Source organism: Anomaloglossus baeobatrachus, chromosome 3, assembly GCF_048569485.1.
Source record: "Anomaloglossus baeobatrachus isolate aAnoBae1 chromosome 3, aAnoBae1.hap1, whole genome shotgun sequence".
Classification (NCBI taxonomy): Eukaryota; Metazoa; Chordata; class Amphibia; order Anura; family Aromobatidae; genus Anomaloglossus; species Anomaloglossus baeobatrachus.
Genome location: NC_134355.1, coordinates 627,140,224 through 627,164,529, shown reverse-complemented (window position 1 = coordinate 627,164,529; position 24,306 = coordinate 627,140,224).

The window sequence follows — 24,306 nt, the reverse complement described above, 5'->3', positions numbered from 1 at the left end:
GAGACCTTATGTCCATCGCAGTGCCCCAAGAGCCGATGCCCAGGTGCCACTCCTTCTCCAACAAAGGCGTGCACGCGCTACACCAGCATGTCGCACCAAACATCGCCGCTTCTTTGAGAAACTGTGTGACAGGGTGCATTTCACCACAGATACTTGGCCCAGTAAGCATGGACAGGGGCGTTACATGTCGCTGACTGGGCAATGGGTTACTATGGGGAGAGATGGAGAAGGGTCTGCTGTACAGGTCTTGCTGTCCCCACGAGTTGTATCAATCCTTCCTCTGTATGTAGAAGTTAATACACTGCTTCTGTCTCCTCAACCTCGTGTGGGTCCTTCACCTCGGCCCAAACTCTGTGTGGTCAGGCAGGGCTGTATTTTGCCTTCGTGCTGCCCTAGGCACTTTAAGTGGTCGCGCCCCTTAGTGACAACGTAAAACTGAGTTTTCGCACACGACATCTGTTTAAGGCAGATCTACTCTGTAGCACACTTTAAAAAGTATCAATAAAAAACTAACCCCCCCCCAATGGGAATCACCACAGGCACATCAAAACATAGCATGAGTATAAAATATTCCCACCATCCCCAGTTATATACTGTGACTGTCACACTGCCCCTAATAAACTAAAACACCACTCTGCCCTCCCTTATAAACTACTGTATATCCACCACACCTTCCTCGATTATGAAATATGATCTGTACATTGTGAGGAGGGAGCAGCATGATGTGAGGACAATGTCCCATGCATGCTGCCCCCTCCTCACAATGTCCCATGCATGCTGCCCCCTCCTCACAATGTCCCATGCATGCTGCCCCCTCCTCACAATGTCCCATGCATGCTGCCCCCTCCTCACAAAGTCCCATGCATGCTGCCCCCTCCTCACAATGTCCCATGCATGCTGCCCCCTCCTCACAATGTCCCATGCATGCTGCCCCCTCCTCACAATGTCCCATGCATGCTGCCCCCTCCTCACAATGTCCCATGCATGCTGCCCCCTCCTCACAATGTCCCATGCATGCTGCCCCCTCCTCACAATGTCCCATGCATGCTGCCCCCTCCTCACAATGTCCCATGCATGCTGCCCCCTCCTCACAGTGTCCCATGCATGCTTCCCCCTCCTCACAATGTCCCATGCATGCTGCTCCCTCCTCACAATGTTCCATGCATGCTGCCCCCTCTTCACAATGTCCCATGCATGCTGCTCCCTCCTCACAATGTCCCATGCATGCTGCCCCCTCCTCACAATGTCCCATGCATGCTGCTCCCTCGTCACAATGTCCCATGCATGCTGCTCCCTCCTCACAATGTCTCATGCATGCTGCTCCCGCCTCACAATGTCCCATGCATGCTGCCCCCTCCTCACAATGTCCCTTGCATGCTGCCCCCTCCTCACAATGTCCCATGCATGCTGCTCTCTCCTCACAATGTCCCATGCATGCTGCCCCCTCTTCACAATGTCCCATGCATGCTGCTCCCTCCTCACAATGTCCCATGCATGCTGCCCCCTCCTCACAATGTCCCATGCATGCTGCCCCCTCCTCACAATGTCCCATGCATGCTGCTCTCTCCTCACAATGTCCCATGCATGCTGCCCCCTCTTCACAATGTCCCATGCATGCTGCCCCCTCCTCACAATGTCCCATGCATGCTGCTCCCTCCTCACAATGTCCCATGCATGCTGCCCCCTCCTCACAATGTCCCATGCATGCTGCTCCCTCCTCACAATGTCTCATGCATGCTGCTCCCTCCTCACAATGTCTCATGTATGCTGCTCCCGCCTCACAATGTCCCATGCATGCTGCTCCCTCCTCACAATGTCCCATGCATGCTGCCCCCTCCTCACAATGTCCCATGCATGCTGCTCCCTCCTCACAATGTCTCATGCTTGATGCTCCCTCCTCACAATGTCCCATGCATGCTGCTCCCTCCTCACAATGTCTCATGCTTGATGCTCCCTCCTCACAATGTCTCATGCATGCCGCTCCCTCCTCACAATGTCTCATGCATGCCGCTCCCTCCTCACAATGTCTCATGCATGCTGTTCCCGCCTCACAATGTCCCATGCATGCTGCTCCCTCCTCACAATGTCCCATGCATGCTGCTCCCTCCTCACAATGTCTCATGCATGCTGCTCCCTCCTCACAATGTCCCATGCATGCTGCCCCCTCCTCACAGTGTCCCATGCATGCTGCCCCCTCCTCACAGTGTCCCATGCATGCTGCCCCCTCCTCACAGTGTCCCATGCTTGCTGTCCCCTCCTCAGTGTCCCATGCATGCTGCTCCCTTCTCACAATGTCCCATGCATGCTGCCCCCTCCTCAGTGTCCCATGCATGCTGCCCCCTTCTCACAATGTCCCATGCATGCTGCCCCCTCCTCAGTGTCCCATGCATGCTGCCCCCTTCTCACAATGTCCCATGCATGCTGTCCCTCTCCATGAGCTCCTAATGCTGCCTTCCTCTTTTCCATAATGAGACCTTCATGTTGCCCCACTCATGCTAAGACCACCACACTAACGCTTATGCTGAGACCCCCCCACACACACTACCCCACTCTTGATATTGACTCCCCTACACTATCCCTCATCCCTTGTCCTCTGTCTCTAGCATTAGCCCCTCTCTCCCACTCCCCCAGCATCAGCCTCTCTCCCCCAGCATCAGCCTCTATCTTCCCTCAGCATCAGCCTCTCTCCCCCAGTCTCAGCCTTTGCCTCCCCCCAGCCTCAACCTCCCTCCAGCCTCCCTCCAGTCTCAGCCTCAGCCTCCCTCAAGTCTCAGCCTCAGCCTCCCTCCAGTCTCAGCCTCAGCCTCCCTACAGCCTCCCCCCAGTCTCGGCCTCAGTCTCCCTCCATCCTCCCCCCAGTCTCAGCCTCCCTCCAGTCTCAGCTTCTGCCTCCCTCCAGCCTCCCCCCAGTCTCAGCCTCCCCCCAGTCTCAGCCTCCCTCCAGCCTCCCTCCAGTCTCAGCCTCCCTCCAGCCTCACCCCAGTCTCAGCCTCCCTCCAGCCTCACCCCAGTCTCAGCCTCCCTCCAGCCTCCCCTCAGTCCCAGCCTCTGCCTCCCTCCAGCCTCCCCCAGTCTCTGCCTCCCTCCAGCCTCCCCCAGTCTCTGCTTCTGCCTCCCTCCAGCCTCCCCCCAGTCTCTGCCTCCCTCCAGCCTCCCGCCAGTCTCTGCCTCTGCCTCCCTCCAGCCTCCCCCCAGTCTCTGCCTCTGCCTCCCTCCAGCCTCCCCCCAGTCTCAGCCTCTGCCTCTCTCCAGTCTCAGCCTCTGCCTCCCTCCAGCCTCCCCCCAGTCTCAGCCTCTGCCTCCCTCCAGTCTCAGCCTCTGCCTCCCTCCAGCCTCCCCCGTCTCAGCCTCTGCCTCCCTCCAGCCTCCCCCCAGTCTCAGCCTCCCTCCAGTCTCAGCTTCTGCCTCCCTCCAGCCTCCCCCCAGTCTCAGCCTCCCTCCAGCCTCCCCCCAGCCTCAGCCTCCCTCCAGCCTCCCTCCAGTCTCAGCCTCCCTCCAGCCTCCCCTCAGTCCCAGCCTCTGCCTCCCCCAAGTCTCAGCCTCTGCCTCCCTCCAGACTCCCCCCAGTCTCTGCCTCTGCCTCCCTCCAGCCTCCCCCAGTCTCTGCCTCTGCCTCCCTCCAGCCCCCCCCCAGTCTCTGCCTCCCTCCAGCCTCCCCCCAGTCTCTGCCTCTGCCTCACTCCAGCCGCCCCCAGTCTCTGCCTCTGCCTCCCTCCAGCCTCCCCACAGTCTCAGCCTCTGCCTCCCTCCAGCCTCCCTCCAGCCTCCCCCCAGTCTCAGCCTCTGCCTCCCTCCAGCCTCCCCCCAGTCTCTGCCTCTGCCTCCCTCCAGCCTCCCCCAGTCTCAGCCTCTGCCTCCCTCCAGCCTCCCCACAGTCTCAGCCTCTGCCTCCCTCCAGTCTCAGCCTCTGCCTCCCTCCAGCCTCCCCCCAGTCTCAGCCTCTGCCTCTCTCCAGTCTCAGCCTCTCCCTCCCTCCAGCCTCCCCCCAGTCTCAGCCTCTGCCTCCCTCCAGTCTCAGCCTCTGCCTCCCTCCAGCCTCCCCCCAGTCTCAGCCTCTGCCTCCCTCCAGCCTCCCCCCAGTCTCAGCCTCTACCTCCCTCCAGCCTCCCCCCAGTCTCAGCCTCTGCCTCTCTCCAGTCTCAGCCTCTGCCTCCCTCCAGCCTCCCTCCAGTCTCAGCCTCTGCCTCCCTCCAGCCTCCCCCGAGTCTCAGCCTCTGCCTCACTCCAGCCTCCCCCCAGTCTCAGCCTCTGCCTCCCTCCAGCCTCCCTCCAGTCTCAGCCTCTGCCTCCCTCCAGCCTCTCCCCAGTCTCAGCCTCTGCCTCCCTCCAGCCTCCCCCCAGTCTCAGCCTCTGCCTCCCTCCAGTATCAGCCTTTGCCGCCTCCCCCCCCGCATGCGCAGATCTCCGGTCTGCATTAGAGACACTCCCACGCTCCTTATGAATCCACTTATCTGCTCCAGTGCCCGCCGCCATCTTCCTGGCTCACGTGAGTATCCTCTTCTGACACCAGCTTCCATCACGGCGTCATCCGCGGCGTCCTGCTGTGAGCTCTGCATGTGACGTCCACACAGCAGTGGACGCAGCACAGAGGAAGGAGCTGATTGACGCGCGCCTGTGACCCCGGAAGTGCAGGCGCCGGCAGTTCCGTGCCACAAAAAAAAAAAAAAATGTAAAAAAAAAAAAAAAAAAAAAAAAAAATTTTTTTTTTTTTTTTTTTTTTTGCTGCCAGAAGGTGCCGCCCCTCACAATCTGCCGCCCTAGGCACCGGACCACGGGTGCCTAATGGTAAATACGGCCCTGTGTCAGGGCACCCTTCCTTGTAACTGCGCACAAGGAAAACCACACACCTCCTTACTATGCTGGCAGCAGAGCTCAATGCCATCATTCGATCAAAGGTTTACTTTGAAATGTATGGGAAATGTGAGTCACACCGCTGAGAAGTTGTGGACAGTTAGCTCTGGAGACCAAGTTTCATCAATGGTTGTCTCCACTCAACCAGCAGACAGGGAAGTCCGGGTGTGACAATGATGCAAACATGGGTGCGGCCCTTCGCCGTGACAATGTGACACACGTGCCTTGTGTGGCTCACGTGTTGAATCTAATTCTCCAGCAATTTTTAAACCACCATCCCGACCTACATGGCCTTGTGCAGCGGGCACGCTCGCTATGTGCTCACGTCTGTCGTTCGCACACAGCAGCTCAACAACTTTCGTCGCTCCAGAAGTCTTTAGGTCTGGTGGTTAAACGCCTGAAATGCGATGTGCCGAAACGCAGGAATTTGAATCTGCACATGTTGCAGCGTTTGTGGCAGCACCGCCGAACCCTGCTGCAATACGTTATGACATATAGCCTGGCCTAACTTGGTCCAGAGGTGGTGCAGATCACGCTGCTGGAGTGGTGTCAGATCAAGGACCTATGCACCCTTCTACACAGTTTACAAATGTCGACGAAGATGTTTAGCACTGGCAATGCCATTCTCAGCGTGACCATTCTGGTCATCTACATGATGGAGCACACTGTAAGCATTATTCGGAGTCAGGTGTTGGGACAAGAGGAAGGGGAGGAAGTACAGGAGGAGTCATATGCGGAAGGGATAACAAGATCTATGAGGTTCAGATGGTCAGTGGCACCTAGGTGGCAGTCATGGTGGGGGAGAGGGATTAACAAGGGCGCATAGTATCAGCAAAAAGTGTTGAGGAAGGTGCAGGAGCCCATGAAGAAATGGAGGACGAACTGGCGATGGGCATGGAAGACTCAGCAGATGAGTGAGAGCTTGCTCACATTTCGGTTGTGCGAGGTTGGGGGGAGAGGGGAGAGGAAGGAGGCACGATTCTCACCTCTCTGCCACCAACACACCAAGGACTTGGTCCTCCTGGATGCACAAGACAAGACACATGAGCGCCTTCTTGCTGCACTACCTACAACATGACCCTCGGATTGTACGAATTCGAAGTAATGCTAACTACTGGGTTGCCACACTGTTAGATCCCCGGTACAAGACAAAATTTGGCGAAATAATTCCTGCCATAGAAAGGGACTCACGTATACAGGAGTATCTGCAGAAGGTGTTACGCAATCTTCGATCTGCTTTTCCACTAAACACCAGTGCTGCACAGAGTGAATCTCAACGCTTTGTCATGGATAGGAGGAAATGGTCTTTTACTTGTCCACATCTGAGGGAAAGAGGGCTGGCTGCTGTGCTGAGATGGCGTTGAGTACGGTGTCCCTGCAGAGTTGCACTTTTGGTCATATACAAAATGAGTTGAAAAAGGACAGATGCTGGTGGAAAGGGGAACAGGTGTGTTGGAAAGGGGAAAAAAGTTTTTGTTCGTGGGTTTGGTGGTTAATCAAAAGTAACATTTGCTGAAGAAACACCATCTGTTATGGTGGGACTGGCAGATTTGGATAATGTGGTATATACTATGTTACCGCTATATAACGAAAATTAATATGAAAAGAAAGAGAAAGGTATATATCCCCATCAGCAGTCAGTGTCCACCGTGCTCCCAGATGGAAAAGGAGAGGTTGGCAACTGGAAGGTTAGGTGGAGGATACAGAGCTGTGTGGCTATGAAACTAATAGTAGCCTGAACCGAGTTAGACGCCACTCGGATCTGGAGACTGGGAGCCCTGTTAGCGTCACAGGGTCCACACGCCCACCCAGCCCAGGAACTCCCTGTTAACATCACAGGGGCCATTGAGTACACTGACCGTGTGCATTGGGGCCACACCTGTGGACAGCAGGCGCATCAGCAGCAGCAGGCCTGTTAATGCCACTGGGCTGCACAAGCAGGACTTGTAGGACAGGAGCTGGTCTTAACCGTTCTGCGTTACCAACTGTGGTGGCCTGCATCGACGCCCTATCCCTGCCTACCTCTGGCCTAAAGCCGCAATGGGTTCAACACATGGAGGTGTGCTCTTTCGGAGCATAATAGAAGACTGCGCACCTCCTTGTTGGCTCCAGCCCGTTTTATAACCTGGGTCCGCCCCAAACCAGGGTGGACCACATTGCACCTCCTGGAGACAAAAGCAGAGTGACACGTCATGAGTGGCATAACTAGCGTCCTATTTGGAACCGCAACTTCAATAATGACCTCATGGCTGCCACGACACAAACACCTCACCAGTCATCGTCTGACCATCAATAATGAGGTGACAAGTCATAGGGACGGGCCTCTGCAAGCCATTTGGGAGTGGCCTGGCCACATCGTCAGGACACCTGATGCCCTGTGGTCTATATGGGCCCCCCACATCAGGGGCAGGGCCAAAGAGTTCATTACCGGACCTAGTCTCTGATGCAGTAAGTGCCTGAGCATGCTCAGTAGCATGAAATACAGTCTCTGAAAAAAGACTATCAGCTTTAGCATGGTGTCTAGGCACAAAACAGGACTTAGACTCGGCACGGAATGCAAGTACCTGTGCAAAGAGGCTTTTCGCACTAAGTGTGGGAGCATGCGCTGTATCCCGAAATGAAGACTTAGCCTCAGGAATGGCACAGTCAGGCTGAGCATACTCACTAGGCGAAACACTGTAGTTAGGCTGCGGCTGGGGTAAATCGGCACACGCATGCGCACTAACTGCCTCTCCACACTTAGATGTGGAGGAGAAATTGCTCTTCGGGTGTGGACTTGGAGATGCTTTCTATGAACAGAAGGAAAAGCTAAAGGTGTGTGTTACAGCAAGGAGTCACCGCGGAAACACTTCGTTCAATTGTGAGGGGAGTCATTTTGGAGTTTGGTGAGGAGTACCGTAACGCCAGTGAGCAGCATCCTGTGCCACAGACCAACATTCTTACGGTGCTGTCTATACTGCTTACCGTGAGACTAGCGTAAAGTCTGTATTTCTGGCAACTGGACATCACAGTACCTGGGTACGGTAGGCTGTGCCCAGACAATAATGCGGGCACGCAACACTTTGTTTTATTAGCAAAACACATATCTGTTCTGGGTAGGCCGACTATTTATAGACAATAAGACTTGCTAGCTCTGCACTGTCAAATTGTCACATACAGTTTAAATCATAGAGGGACAGCAACACATGTTTGCATTGACTGTTGCTTTTCAAGATTTCCATGACTGTGTTGCAGAGCTGTGTGGTTTGCATTCACACTGTTATCATCTGCATTATCTGTGAGGCTTCAGCTAACAAGGGTATTCAGGGGGGGTAATGTGTTTTGTCTATGTTTATGTAGATAACTGGGAAGCTCTTGTGATGCGCCACTGGTAAGTCATGTTCGCACACACACACACACACACACACACATACACGCACAAACACACAATTACTGCTATGCAGAGGGATTAGCAGGTAGTAGGCAACAGAATAGATTGCTCAATTATTTCAATTGTATGCCTGGTTCTTATTGTTTGTTTTGGTAAAGTTAAACAATCATTTATCAACCCAACTGCCTAGAGTCCTTTTCCTGTTGCCTGGTTTTGCTGCATACTGGGGAGCCCACCCTGTACACGACTTAAAATGAAGCATAAGTCGCAATGTGAATTTCACTGTGCTACAATGCGGCCTAGCGTGCCTGTGCAACCACCGCCTGCCCCATCAAGTGCATCAGCGTGCTCTTCATCCTCTGTGACTGTGGGGACAGCAGTCTCACATGGTTTTTCACACTGAACTTCTACCCCTTTACACGCAACAGGGAGTGTGATTGGCAGGTCATCACTTGTTTTGGAAGTGGAAACAGATGGTATTGTTGAGCTGTCAGACATCGAGAAAACCAACATTGGATGCAGGCTACATTATATGCACACCTGCACCTTCGTCACAGATTGGCTGGACTACATGCATTTAATAATTGCATTCCAGAAATGGAAAGGAGTGTAGAATGCACATGTGTTGTACCTTGCTTGGCAGCAAAGGAACACTAACTTAGTATTCCAGACAATTTTAGGAAGGCAGAAAAAGAGTCAGCTCTTTGGGCAAATTAAATAGCGTGGCAAAAGTGGACAGGTGGGTACAGTGGCCGTGTTCTGTGGGTACCAGGACAGTAAAGGAAGCCTCACTTTCTATCCCTCCGAATGATCAAATGCAGCAAGGAATTCCCTGAGTTTGCTATAAAATTAGCGTAGCTAAATGTGCATGAGGGTGTCATGCAGAGGTGCTAGAAATAGCTTGGCACCAGTGGGACAATAATGGAATACAACAGCCAGTTCTTGTATGCCACTAAATGGCAGCATTTTTTGCTATCATTATAGCTTATTAAAAACAGAGCAGGAGGGTGTCATGCAGAGGTGCTGCACATAGATTTGCACCAGTGGGGCACTAATGGAGTACAACAGCCACTTCTTGTATGCCACTAAGTTTCCTCAGTGTTTGCTAGTATAATGGCTTAGTAACAATGAGTTTGAGTGTGCAATGCAGGCAGACGTGCTGCAAATATCTTTGCACTAGTGGGACAATACAGAAGTCCAACAGCCACGTTTAGGATGCCACTAAGTTTCCTCAGTGTTTGCTAGTATAATGGCTTAGTAACAATGAGTTTGAGTGTGCAATGCAGGCAGACGTGCTGCAAATATCTTTGCACTAGTGGCACAATACAGAAGTCCAACAGCCACATTTAGGATGCCACTAAGTTTCCTCAGTGTTTGCTAGTATAATGGCTTAGTAACAATGAGTTTGAGTGTGCAAAGGGCAGGAGGGTACAGTGCCAGGGTTGTGGGTCTGGGTAGAGGAAAGGAAGCCTCCCTTTCTATCCCTCCTAATGGGGAAATGCAGCGAGGAAATCCCTGACCTTAGCTAGACAGACGCTGTCATCTTGTGTAGCTGTTAAAATCTGTTTTCACTGCCCTGACTGTCACCTACGGCTCTGACCCTGCCGGTATTAGCCCTTAGAAGGGCTGAAAGAAACTTCTATACCTATTCTGTATAGCGCTGTGTATAGAGCGTACACAGCAGTATCGGAGACAGGAGCTACGCCAGCGGTGACTGACACCCAGACGCAGAAGAGATAATGGCGTCCGGACGGGCAGATACTCGCTTTTATAATGCAGGGACATGTGACATGGACATCCTATCACACATGCCGTTGCTTCTCTGGCTAAAAGTCCACTTAGCTGTGTGTGTGTCTGGGATTGGGTGACATGCTGGCCCGCCCCACTACACGCGCGCGCTAAGGGAAGGAAGACAAGGAAAAAAAATAAATAAATGGCGATTATCCAAACAGCAGTGATCTGAATGTGCTGTTCCCAAACACTATACACTGAAATTTCATAATAGTGTGAGTCACAGAGTGACTTACACTATTACAGCGGAAAGCCAGCTAGTAAGTAGCTTGTCTTTTTGCTGCTAGAACCGTTCTCGAACGTATCTAGAACTATCGAGCTTTAGCAAAAAGCTCGAGTCCTAGTTCGATTTAGAACAGCCCCCAAAATCACTCGAGTCGCGAACTGGAGAACCTCGAACCGCGAACCGCGCTCAACTCTAGTCAGGGCATAAGTGTACCCACTTCGGCTAGGCATGAGCTTGACATGGTCCAAGCCGACCAATTCCAGCGGCTGGCGGGTGACAATCGGTTGTAACGGGGCCTTCTGACTGGTTTTGTCCCGCCTCCTCAGTGTACAGGGGCCACACTCTCGGCACCAGGCTTCCACGGACTCTCGCATCCTGCTCCAATAAAACCGCTCCCTCAACAGCTTTTCCAGCTTCTTCCAGCCGAAGTGGCCTGCGCCATCATGGTAGGCCTGCAGGACCTTGGGTACGCATGCCTGGGGCACCACCAGCTGGCGAACCTTCTCGTGGGTCTTCGGGTTGATCGATCCCCTATAAAGCGTCCCTTGATATAGGTACAGCCGGTCTCTCTCTTTCCACAGCCACTGGGCTTTGGAGGGAGCTGCGGGGTTCATCCGGGAAGAACCCTTGGTAATCATTGTCTTGACCATTTGAACTGCAGGCTCCTGATCCTGGGCTTCCTGCCACCCCTGGCTGGGCAGCGGGTCAAAGTTCACCTGCTGCTGGTGAACGCAGGGCTTCTCACCTCGGGACCGATGGAATGCGGGCAGTTCGATTTCCTCCAAGGTGTCTTCCTCCCTCCCTTCATCAGGTAGATGGGGCATCCGGGACAGCGCGTCCGCATTGGTGTTCTTGCGGCCAGCCCGGTATTTGATGGTGAAGTCGTAATTGGACAGCTGCGCCATCCACCGCTGTTCCAAGGCGCCCAGCTTGGCCGTATCCAGGTGCATCAACGAGTTGTTGTCCGTATAGGCCATAAACTTTTCCGCCGCGAGGTAGTGTTTAAACCTCTCAGTTATGGCCCACACAAGGGCCAGAAACTCGAGCTTGAAGGAACTGTAATTCTCGGGGTTCCTGTCCGTTGGCCGGAGCTTCCAACTGGCGTAGGTGATCACCTTCTCTTTTCCATCCTGTATTTGGGACAGGACCGCACCCAGGCCCACATTGCTGGCGTCGGTATAGAGGACGAACAGTAGACTGTAGTCAGGATAGGCCAAGATTTCTTCCCCTGTCAGGGCTGACTTCAACTTTCGAAAAGATTCTTCGTGCCCCTCACCCCAGACAAACGGGGGTCCGGAGGATGTACCATTCTTGGTCTGTCCCACGAGGAGGTCTTGCATGGGCGCGGCCATCTTCGTGTACCCTTTGATGAAACGGCTGTAGTAGCCCACCAGGCCCAAAAACTGCCTCACCTCTTTAACCGTGGTTGGTCGCAGTCAACTCTGGATAGCAGTAATCTTCTCAGGATCTGGGGCTACACCTTCTGCGCTCACTACATGCCCGAGGTACTGCACCTTGGGCTTCAACAGATGACACTTGGAGGGTTTCAGCTTCATCCCATACTTGGCGAGGGCTGCAAACACTTCCGTCAGGTGCTCCAGGTGAGCTTCAAATGTCTTGGAGTACACAATCACGTTGTCCAAGTACAGCAGCACCATCTCGAAGTTGAGATGTCCCAAGCAGAACTCCATGAGCCTCTGGAAGGTTCTCGGGGCATTGCATAGCCCGATTAGCATACTGTTAAACTCACAGAGTCCCATGGGGGTAGCAAACGCAGTATTCTCGCGGTCTTCCTGTGCAACCGCCACCTGCCAGTAGCCACTAGTGAGGTCTAGGGTAGAGATATAATTAGCAGTCTTCAGCGCAGCGAGCGATTCCTCAATATGGGGAAGAAGGTATGCATCTTTATGCGTTATCTGGTTGATCTTCCGGTAATCCACGCACATTCTCATAGTACCATTCTTCTTCCTCACCAGTACCAATGGAGCTGCCCAGGGACTACAACTATCCTGGATGACCCCTGCGTCCTTCATGTTCCTCAACATGTCTTTAGCGCACTGGTAGTGTGCAGGTAGGATTGGCCTGTACCTCTCTTTAATGGGTGGGTGCATACCCGTGGGGATATGGTGTTGAACCCCCTTAACTCTCCCAAAATCTAGCGGGTGCTTGCTGAAGACCTGCCCGTACTCCTGTACTACCCTGTATACCCTCTCCTTGTGATGCATGGGGGTAGCCTCGGTGCCAACATGTAACTCCTGGCACCATCCCTCTAATTGTCTGGGTGGGACGTCACTACCTGAGTGTAGCATCGTAGCTGTGGGGGTCATTTCATGGATGGCATGTGCGTCTATGGTGAACAACTTAGCTATGGTGGCATAGCAGGGGAGCCTGACCTCTTCCTCTCCGCAGTTCAACACTCTCATGGGCACTCTCCTTTTTTTACATCAATCACCCCTCTGGCTGCCATTACTGTGGGCCAATGCTCCGAAGGCAAAGGCTCCACCATTGCCGGGTAATCCTGTCCTCGGGATCCTACTGCTGCCCTTCACCAAATCATCATTTCACTCTGTGGCGGCACCACCAGAGGTGCGGCATCCATCACCCGCACACCACCAATCTCTCCACCGGTCATGTTCACCTGCTGTCGCTGCAGGAGGGCCCGAATCTCATGCTGCAGTGCCCTCTGCCGACTCCCTCCCGCAGTGGAAGACAACTGTTGCAATAGACTCAAAACCTCCCGCATGCAGTGCTCAATCACATTGGTTCCTAGGACCACCTTTGGGTTACGATCACTGGAATCATTCAGTACCACAATCATCCCTTGACGTCTCAGCTCTGTTTGTCCCACAGTCAGGGTCACTTCCTTGAATCCCACCTGGATCATAGGGAGCCCATTGGCTGCAATGATAGTTAGACCATCATCCGGAGGGGTAAGTTCACTATCAGCCCAATATCGCTGGTACAATGAATAAGGCATATTCGTTACCTGTGATCCAGTGTCAAGCAGGGCCATGGTCGAGACACTGACCACCGCCAAGGAGATGATGGGGCGGCCTCCAACATACCGATCCCGCCAATCAGCTGGGCCTTGAGGATCTACTCCTGAGGATTGGCCCTTGGCCTCAGGGGTTGCTCGTTTAACGGACACCGTCTGGAGTAATGGCTGGTCTTGTTGCATTTGTAGCAGACAGGCGATCCATACCGTGAGTCATTGTTCCTCCTCCGCTGCATCCGAAGGAACATCCTCCGGGCTGTCGGCGAGCTGGATCTTCTCCGGGGGCTTGACTCTCGTCGGTAGCTGGAGAGCGGCGAGGATCCGGATGACGTCCTCATTCAGGCGCCGGACTTGCGATGTCAGTTCTCCCTGAGCTCCGGTGGCTACAGCAGGGGCCGGCAGGGCCAACAGGAGGGGAGCTACCGAGACAGGGGCGGTATCCACCGGCCAAGATGGCGGGTCGGGGGTACCAGCTTCTGATGTTTGTAGGGCCTTGATGGCCCGTTCCTTCAGCACAGCAAAGTCTAGGTCAGTGTGATCCAACGCCACAGCCGCAGTTGCTTGCGATCTTCAGCGGGCCCCAGCCCCTGCAGGAACTGCTCCACCAGCATCTTATTGCCATCCGCCTCGTTGATAAGATCCACCCTCTTTAGTGTCCGTAGAGCCGTTTGCAGCCGCAAGGCATAGTCTCTTATACTGTCCTTTGGCCGCTGTCAGCAATGGTAAAACTGCATCCGCAACTCTGCCTCCGTGCGGGTTTCAAAGGCGACCTGGAGTTTATAAAAAATGGCGGTTACTAAGGCCCGGTCCACGTCTACCCAGGTTTCCACCTCCTGCTCAGCCGCGCCGATCAGCTGCCCCAGGACTACCGCTGCACGCTGCTTGCCAGTCATAGCATACAAATCTAGGATCATGCGCATTTTCTTCCGGAACACCTGCAGAGCATCAGGCTTCCCATCATATTGGGGTAACCAGACAGCACCGGGTACATAGGGCAAGGAGATTGGCATTACCTGGGCAACCGCCCGAGCCGTGGCCTCCCCCGCTCCTGCGACTGGAGCGAGCGCCGACGCATTCCCATCACCGGGCACATCCGCGGGCGCCACCACTCCAGCAGCCGGTGCCACTCCGCCATCGAGATTGGGCGCGGACATCTTCCCGCTTCTCCCCCTTGGACTTTTTGGGGCACTCCGCTTTCTTTCTGTTCAGCTTCACTTTTAAGCCGCACACTTTTCTGCACCGCTTTGTTCCCAGGGGGCGGAGCTTCAACTCTCGCGCTCTTTTCGTGGGGAAGACGGGTCTGGCGGGAAACTTCGTGCCAAGGGATAGTGGCGGATTCTGAAATTTTTCAACGGGTCACCGCTGACTTCTACTTCAAGGCGCACTTCCACCGGTAAGTGGATGGGTTCAATCCTGTTTGTGACGCCAGAAGAGTCGATGTGTACCGCCCCGGGACTCGGCCGGCTGCCGACCTGCTCGGATCCTTGCTCGTCGGTGGGTGGCTTGAGCTCCTCCCGGACCCGGGGGTCACGTTGCTCTGAAGAGAAGCTGGCGCTACGTGTAGGGATTTCAGTGGGGACGGTTCACAGCCGAGGCCTTGGTGTTTAGGGATGTAAGTTCGTGACACCACCCACGGGTTGTGGTGAATGTGGACACCACCGCTGCCGTTGACTAGGCTCCCGGGGACGGTGTTATGCAGCCTGGTGTTGACCCTTCCTGTGGCAGGGGGTGATGGTCCCGGGGCCTGGTGGTTGTGAGGTGCGGGCGGGATGGTGCGGTGCAGCGCGCTGTTAGAGGGCACTGTTGTACTCACTATGACAGATACACCGGAGTCTCTGGTAACCAAAAAGGATGGTGGTCGGTGCCCACAGCCGGCTGCGCTTTTCCCCTTACTCAGGTTGGTGGTTCCCACCTTTCTCCTGCACCCCTGTGGTAGAACTTGACTGCCTATGCTTCAGCAACGGTAGTCCACTCCCCGGCTTTATATGTGTCGGGGAACCCGATTGCCCGCAGGCGCTGGCCCGTGGGATCTCTCTGCCTGTCCGGTGGATTTCTATTCCCCTAGGTGGGCTGTTGCCGTCTTTCGGGTCTTGGGACAGGAAAGGACCTAAGGTCCAGACCTCAATCAGTGAATTTGACGTGGTCCAGTGGCTTCTGGACCTCATTCTGGGACTGAGTACCCTTCCTGGTGCTCCGGTTTCCAGTTGATTCCCCGGTTCGGTACCGGCGGGCGACTACCCTGTCCCGGTCCCTTACGGTTCCACCAGCTGTCTTCCCGGCTCCTGCAGGCGGCAAACACCGTCTGCCTCCTGGTCACAGGGTATCTGGGCTCCTACCCAGATCCCTGACAGATGTTGACACACTGCTACTACTCTCCTCTCCTCCCTAACAGATCTGTTTGTGTTTTCCCGCCTCAGGCTATCCGAACTCTTCGGAGGGCATGGCCAACCACCTGGCTCCGCCCCCGGGTGTGAACGTCAAGACCTGAGAGGGGTGAATCAGGGTTTTTATAAGAAGAGAAGGAAAATCCGGCGCTTCGGAGTGTATCAGCCACCACTCAGGATAAATTTCCAACTTGTTTATTGCTGTTCATTAAAAAGTGAAGCATGTACAATATCTCCATACAAAAACTTCCAGCATGTAGAAAAAATATTGACAGTGCTACCGGTTTCGGCTACATATTGTAGCCTTTGTCAAGTGTCACTTGACAAAGGCTACAATATGTAGCCGAAACCGGTAGCACTGTCAATATTTTTTCTACATGCTGGAAGTTTTTGTATGGAGATATTGTACATGCTTTACTTTTTAATGAACAGCAATAAACAAGTTGGAAATTTATCCTGAGTGGTGGCTGATACACTCCGAAGCGCCGGATTTTCCTTCTCTTCTTATGATTGCTACAGGTGACAGTACCTGCCTTTCCGAGCAGCAGGAGGACTCAGTATACCTTCTAAAGGGGTGAGCTGAACTTTGATTACTCAGGGTTTTTAGGTTGGCTGGTTACACCTTTTTAGGGGCTGGTGTTTGTGCACAGGGTCTACCTGTAACTACCTGGCTAGTCCAGGGCGTCACATATATACAATGGTAGTATGGCTGGACACCCAAATAAGAATATCACCAGTAGGAAACACTAGCAGAGGAAAGGTGTATATATAGCATCTGAAAACCAATTCATTTACACTTTTCTGTCTAATTAAGAAGTGCCAAGTAATCCCATTCATTTTTGCATTTAATTGCCTCCAGAAGTGGATAGCGCACTGCTTTATCTCACCAACAACCAGCCCCTGGTATTCTGTAAACTCTTTGGGTCATAGGCATTTTGATTCTGTATGTGACATTTAGAATTGTTCCTTTAGTTTGCTGTTGGTTTATATATTTCAGATTTCTTAGCCACCAGCGAAATTTGTAGAAAATGGCCTGACACCGACTGCAGACCAATATCTCATATTATTGTCTGCTGCTTCTTTACTCATAGAGAAACAGTCCACTGTGTCTCCTCCAGTCAAAGGTAGCTCTAAAATGTCCGTGTACAATATAACTTGCACAAAGTGAAGAGTATGACATGTTTTATTCATCCGCCTTAAATAATTCAGCTGCTTCAGCTGGATGTGATTTCAATAATTCTGGGAAACTTCACTACATGAGCCTTCATATATAGTGGATGTGCTGGAAGAAAAAGAGAAACATGCGGAACATATAATTGGGAAGACATGATATCACTGTCACTCAGGTAGCTGGAGGTTTAAAAGAGCCATGGAGGTAGCACAAAACCCGAGTATCTGTCACAGTCACAATTCCCTACTTATGAGTTTGGCTGAAATCATGCATTTCGGCAGATTTCCAAAATTAATACATCTGACAATGGTACACAAACTTGTAAAAAGTTTTGCAAAATGAACACAACTTTAATGAAAATGACAAGAAAGAAAAAATAAAATTAGACATATCTAATGACACATCGCTGCCGATTCATGCCTTTCCTGCTGTCCAAAGAAAGATGAGGACAGGATGTAAACTTAATGATAGATAAATTAATCGATAGTCGGTTCTATGAGGGAAGGCACAGGGTGAGATTTGGCTACAACTCTCTCTGCCAGAGATAAAACAGTAATGGATTATACCTGTGGAAAAAAGGATAATAAGTTTATTCTTTTCAATTTCCTTTTTGAGGTCTTGAATATTCTGGAGGAATGGAATTTTGTTGTTTCCATAATTGTTCCAAATATCTGTCTATTTACAAAAAGACTCATTGAATATATGTCATTTATACTGCATTACTGCTGTAGAGGTGCTATATAGAATATAAAATAACTCTATACTAAGGACTTCTCACACACTTTTTGCTTTTGTGACGCCCTGGGCAAGCCAGGGGTCACAGGTAATGACACCACCACACCCTACACCCCGGCTAGGCACATCTAAGCTAAACCAGAAACCCTTGTTGCCTTCCTCCAGGGGCTGATGTCCACACCAGGGGGTGGGCCAGGCGGTTGGCTCCGCCCACCAAGGAGTTCACAGCCCTGGAGGCGGGAAAACCAGGCAGATGAGATTAGATAGAGTGGAGTTGAAGTGAAGTGGTAGAGGAGCAAGAGAGAGGAGTTAAGGTGGAAGAGAAAGTGACAGTTGAAAGCCTGAAGTTGGTCCGGGTGTGTGCCCCGGACTGAGACAGCAAGGTTAGCAGACGGTGGTGACCGTCTGCAGGAGAGGCTGATCGGAGGTTGCCGAAAGGACCGTGGACGGGTGGTGGCCCGGCGGTACCGGACCGGTATACGAAGAGAAGCCAGCACCATTGGCAGGGGCCTTTCGGATCCCGGCAAGGCTAGGAGTCGCCGTGAATTTGCCAAATCCATCAGTGAAGGGGACCTCCGGGTCTCCGAACAACTAAGTCCCGATTGAAGGCAACAGTCCAACCGTAGGAGAGAGACACCGCCACCGCCAAGGCACCAGTTTCTCAGGGCCAGCGCCTGCGGGCAAAGAGGGGCTCCTCCGGCCCATATCCAAGTCGGGGAGCGGGTAACCGGTGGGAATCCATCGCTACCAACATTACACTAGGTGCAGGGACAGAGACCGTCACCGCCAACTACCGGGGAAAAGCAACAGCAGCCGTCTGTGGGAACCGTCTTTCCAGCCGTGTGTTTTACCGAGAACTATGTCAACGTCTCAGGCTGAGTAAGTACAGCGCTGCCCCCGCTACCCTGCACTTCACCAGGCCCCGCACCCGGCCTGCCATCCATCCCTACCCCATCACTGGGCCCCGGGACAACCAACCCCCTACCCACGGAGGGGAGGAATAACAACAAAGCTGCTCCCTGTCACCGCTCCCGGGATCCCCATACAGAGCAGCGGTGGTGTCCACACAATCACCACAACCGTGGGTGGCGTCACGGACAACAATAAATCCCCAAAACCAATCCCCTTTTCACTCACGAGTGAGGAGTGCTGCTCGAGTCCCCGGGATCCGGCCGATCGCTCGAGCCACCGAGCAGCAGAGGCCGCAGCAGCAACGGCAGCCGGACCCGAGCAGTGGGAGAGCGCAGCGTCCCCTCCTCCGCCCGCGACAACTTGGCGTCACGAACAGGATCTTACCGCTCTGCCGTTGGGTAGAGATGCGCCTTGTTACCGCCGGAGGTGTCCGGCCGGAAGATTTCAGAAGCCGCCATCTTTGGCGCGAAGAGTTCCCGCTCAAGCGTCTCCTCGAGTAGTGGAGGCGCGAAGGCCAAAACCCCGCCCCGATAGAGGAGGGGCCGAAAAGAGGCTAAGGGGGACGAAATGGCGACTGGTCGCATGTAGCCGCGGCTATAAAAGCGGGGACGCCAGGACTCTGCAGCCATCTTGTTCCTGGGAGAAGCCGCCAGCAACATGTGGATGCCGTCCCAAAGCACCGTAGCCCCCGCGCCTGGAACCGCGGCATGGGTGGAGATCCGGACCGCGCAGCTCTACCAGAGGCTGCAGGTCAAAATGCAGCTCCTCATGGAGGAGTGGGAGACCGAAATGGCGGAGGTTATAGCGGCCGTGCGGAGACGCAAGGAGGAAACTGAGGAAGGGAGGGTGAGTGACCCACGCCCCGATGCCCTTGAAGGGCCGGTCATCGCGGCTGCGGGACCCGGTCTAAACCCTCTCACCCTGCTACCTCCCTTGCCACCCGTCCCGGAAGCCGTGACCCCGCCACTAGGCTCGCTACCACCGCAACCGGTAGCGATACCCAGCATGTCCGCCCAGGCGGACCGACCTGTAGCCGGAGCCCATAGCCGACCAGAAGTGCTGCCATGGAAAGCCCCGAAGTCAGAACCGGAGGCGTCCCCCGAGAAACCCCCGAGCCGGAGCCGACAGTCCGCTCCGTGCCGAAGGCCCAGCAGAGGAAAGCCCCTGTGCCCATCCCCCACACCTCGGCTGAGGTTGCGCCGGGTTGCCGCTGCAAGGTGGCGTCCAAGGCCAAGTCACCGCGGGACCTGCCGCCCAGATCAACAGTAGTGGGCAGTGTCCGAGAGGTCTCGCGGTGCCCGACCCGTGCGCCGGAGCTCGCAGCAGCGCCGTACTGGGACAGGGAGCCAGTACCGCTGGGCCTGGAAATCGAGGAGAGAGAAAGAAGGAAGGCGGAGATGGTGGCCCGTACGATACGGGAGAAGGAGAGGCTGAGACGAGCGACCTTCCGTGTCCGGGGACCGCTGTATGAGGGGCAGGTAAGGCGGTTTGATGTCCGCCGGGGCTATGGATTCATTTATGAACCGGGCCTGGAGGCCGAAGTGTTTATAGCCCGGCGGGTTGTGAATGTTCACCTGCCAGAAGAGCACCCAGGCCGCAACCTGATGCCAGGGGACCTTGTACAGTACACCCGGCACTGCGGGGAGAGGGGGTGGTTTGCGCTGGATGCAAAGTTGAGGGGCAGCCAGGAGGCCCGTGTGAGCGCCGCACCCCCTCCCCCAGGTGATGTCGAAGAATCAGAGTGATGGCAGCGGAGCTCCGTTGCACCGTCCCCGTTGGGACCAATAAGTGTGTTCAAAGCCCTGTTTAAAAGTTTTGAAAGTTATGAGAAAATGAAAATGATCACTGAAGTCTCATCTGATTGTCTGCAACCGTGATTTGAACCGGCCGTTGCCGGCACCGTTGTCCCCGTGGGGACCGCTTGAAAAGTTGCGTAAGGGACTCCTTACGGACAAGCCAGTGAACTTGCAGGGCAACCACAAACGTTAGTGGCTTGTAAATAAAAACGTTGTTATTGCAGCTTACCGTTACCGCCTCTGGAGAGGCAGGTTGGAGGGAGGGCCCGCAGTGGAGCAGGCTGGGGCTTAGCCACCACAGGAACCGGTGGCTACCCTCTGGAGGGGAAGGACAGATCCCTCTCGGGTGACTTGGTTCCGGACTGGGGTCAAGGGGTGCTGCCTGTTTCTTAGGGGCAGCATCAGGGCCAGGTTACTTGGGTGGGAGAGAGCGGCAGCCGCAACCGGTACCGTAACGTTTAAGAAAAGTGCCTCCCGTTGGGGGATGATGTTCTTCTATTTGTATTATGCTTTATCTTTTTCAGAAAAATAAAACCGGTGTTGGACGGGCAGCCTGCGGACGGTCTGCATTTTGCTAAGGGGGAATGTGACGCCCTGGGCAAGCCAGGGGTCACAGGTAATGACACCACCACACCCTACACCCCGGTTAGGCACATCTAAGCTAAACCAGAAACCCTTGTTGCCTTCCTCCAGGGGCTGATGTCCACACCAGGGGGTGGGCCAGGTGGTTGGCTCCGCCCACCGAGGAGTTCACAGCCCTCGAGGCGGGAAAACCAGGCAGATGAGATTAGATAGAGTGGAGTTGAAGTGAAGTGGTAGAGGAGCAAGAGAGAGGAGTTAAGGTGGAAGAGAAAGTGACAGTTGAAAGCCTGAAGTTGGTCCGGGTGTGTGCCCCGGACTGAGACAGCAAGGTTAGCAGACGGTGGTTACCGTCTGCAGGAGAGGCTGATCGGAGGTTGCTGAAAGGACCGTGGACGGGTGGTGGCCCGGCGGTACCGGACCGGTATACGAAGATAAGCCAGCACCATTGGCAGGGGCCTTTCGGATCCCGGCAAGGCTAGGAGTCGCCGTGAATTTGCCAAATCCGTCAGTGAAGGGGACCTCCGGGTCTCCCAACAACTAAGTCCCGATTGAAGGCAACAGTCCAACCGTAGGAGAGAGACACCGCCACCGTCAAGGCACCAGTTTCTCAGAGCCAGCGCCTGCGGGCAAAGAGGGGCTCCTCCGGCCCATATCCAAGTCGGGGAGCGGGTAACCGGTGGGAATCCATCGCTACCAACATTACACTAGGTGCAGGGACAGAGACCGTCACCGCCAACTACCGGGGAAAAGCAACAGCAGCCGTCCGTGGGAACCGTGTTTCCAGCCGTGTGTTTTACCGAAAACTGTGTCAACGTTGCAGGCTGAGTGAGTACCACTGTGCTGTCCGGCACAGCGCTGCCCCCGCGACCCTGCACTTCACCAGGCCCCGCACCCGGCCTGCCATCCATCCCTACCCCATCACCGGGCCCCGGGACAACCAACCCCCTACCCACGGAGGGGAGGAATAACAACAAAGCTGCTCCCTGTCACCGCTCCCGGGATCCCCATACAGAGCAGCGGTGGTGTCCACACAATCACCACAACCGTGGGTGGCGTCACGGACAACAATAAATCCCCAAAACCAATGCCCTTTTCACTCACGGGCGAGGAGCGCCGCTCGAGTCCCCGGGATCCGGCCCATCGCTCGAGCCACCGAGCAGCAGAGGCCGCAGCAGCAGCAGCGGCAGCCGGACCCGAGCAGTGGGAGAGCGCAGCGTCCCCTCCTCCGCCCGCGACACTTTCTTCCCTCACATCTTTTTTTTTTCTTCCCTTCCTTCTTCCTCTCTTATACTCTTCTCTTACTTATTCATTTTTTCCTTCCTTCTTTCACCCTTCCTCCCATTTTTATCTTTAAGCTCCTCCTCTCCTCCCTTCTTCCTCACTTCCTCTCTTCCTTCCTTCCTCCCTCCCTTCCCTCCTTCTTTTTGTTTATTCTTCCCTGTCTTCCTTTATCTCTCCTTTCCTTCTTCTCCCTTTTCTTTCTTTACTACCACTCACCCTTCCTTCCTTCTTCACTAGCATTCTTCCTTCTTTCAACCTTCCTCCCATGTTTCTCTTTCAGCTCCACCTCTCATCCTTTTTTCCTTTCCTTCCTTCCTTCCTTCCTTCCTACATCCCTCCCTCCCACCCTTCCTTCCTTCCTTCCTCCCTCTTTCCCTTCCTACCTCCCTTCCTCCCTCCCTCTCTCCCTTCCTCCCTCCCTTCCTTCATTCCTACCTCTCTCCCTTCCTTCCTCCCTCCCTTCCTTCCTTCCTCCCTTCCTACCTCTCTCCCTTCCTTCCTCCCTCCCTTCCTCCCTCCCTTCCTTCCTCCCTTCCTTCCTCCCTCCCTTCCTTCCTTCCTTCCTCCCTTCCTTCTTCCCTTCTTTCCTTCTTCCCTCCTTCTCTTCATTTCTTCTTCCCTCCCTTCCTTTTTCTCTCCTTACCTTCTTCTTCTCCTTCCTTCTTCACTACCACTCTTCCTTCCTCTCTCCTTCGCTAGCACTCTTCCTTCTTTTTCTTTCTTTCTCACCTGTCTATCTCTTTATGTATTTTTCCAGCATAGTGTGACTCCTGTCAAAGCATTTTACAGGATCAGGTACACTTTAATAAAACTGAGTAGCAATTCTCTGCACAGCGCCTGGACCAAAATCTGTAGAGAAATTACCCAAGCTTCTTTCTCATATCTGTGTTTTTAGCCTTCAATTGCTGAATTGGGAAACCATTTATGAATATACACCGGTAGCTAGAAAATATTTATATATTTTATTCCATAACTGCTTCTAGTTTGAAGTGATGCTCTGTTGCTTTTAAATCTTCATTTCTTTCTTTTCACCAAACGTCTTCATCATTTGTTGGGTCTTTACAGTTCAGTCCCATTTATAGTGGGTTGCAATGTAAGTGATTAGAAGTTTCTCTGATCTCTGCATTATAAACCCATTTTGTTTGTGTGACGCCCTGGGCAAGCCAGGGGTCACAGGTCACAACATCACATGCACCCCACATTCCCGGCAGGTACATCTAGGCTAACCTAAAATCCTTAAAAACCTAAAAATTAGAATCACCAGATCCATATTAAGCTTTTAGCATGATTTGCGACTATGGTCCCCAAATAAAGACTGCTACAACCTTACAACTGACTCATAGTTACATATAATGAAAATACTTTCCAAGTGGATTCAATATATTACTTTATTATAATTATTTTTTATATATTTTTTGGATACACACAGTGCAGAGAGTGCAATATAAAACCATGATTACGTTAAAGTGACAAAAAACAAGGGACAATGCGACCTAAGATCACGCACGGCAATTATATAGACCAATATATATTAATGTATATGTTAGAAATTTGTTCAGCATCCAGGGAACACCCTAAATATATATGTGTATATAGCAGTATTTTTGAAAGTCAACCATAGGATAAAGTGCTTTACTATAGTGCTTAATAGTCGATCCCATATAATATCATATTGCACATTAGTCATATTGCACATATCCCAGCACAACTTTGCAAATAATAAGTTGGGTAAAGTGCTTCATTATAGTGCTAGTTTTGTTTACACCTTTGTCATATTGCACATACCCCAACCATCAAAGTTCACAGTTAAACTGAACACATAAACACATGGGATGGCTAGTTAGCAAAAAATCGGTGCTCAAACCAAATGCAGAGATGTATGGTAGCTCCTAGTGGCAGATTGGATGAAAAGATTTACAGCATGTATGGGCAATAGAGTTGAGCGCGGTTCGTGGTTCGTGGTTCTCCAGTTCTAGGCTCGAGTGATTTTGGGGCATGTTCTAGATCGAACTAGAACTCGAGCTTTTTGCAAAAGCTCGATAGTTCTAGAAACGTTCGAGAACGGTTCTAGCAGCCAAAAAACAGCTAAATCTTAGCTTGGTTTCTGCTGTAATAGTGTAAGTCACTCTGTGAATCAAACTATTATCACATTTCAGTGTATAGTGTGCGTGAACAGCGCCTTCAGATCACTGCTGTTTCTATAATGGCGATC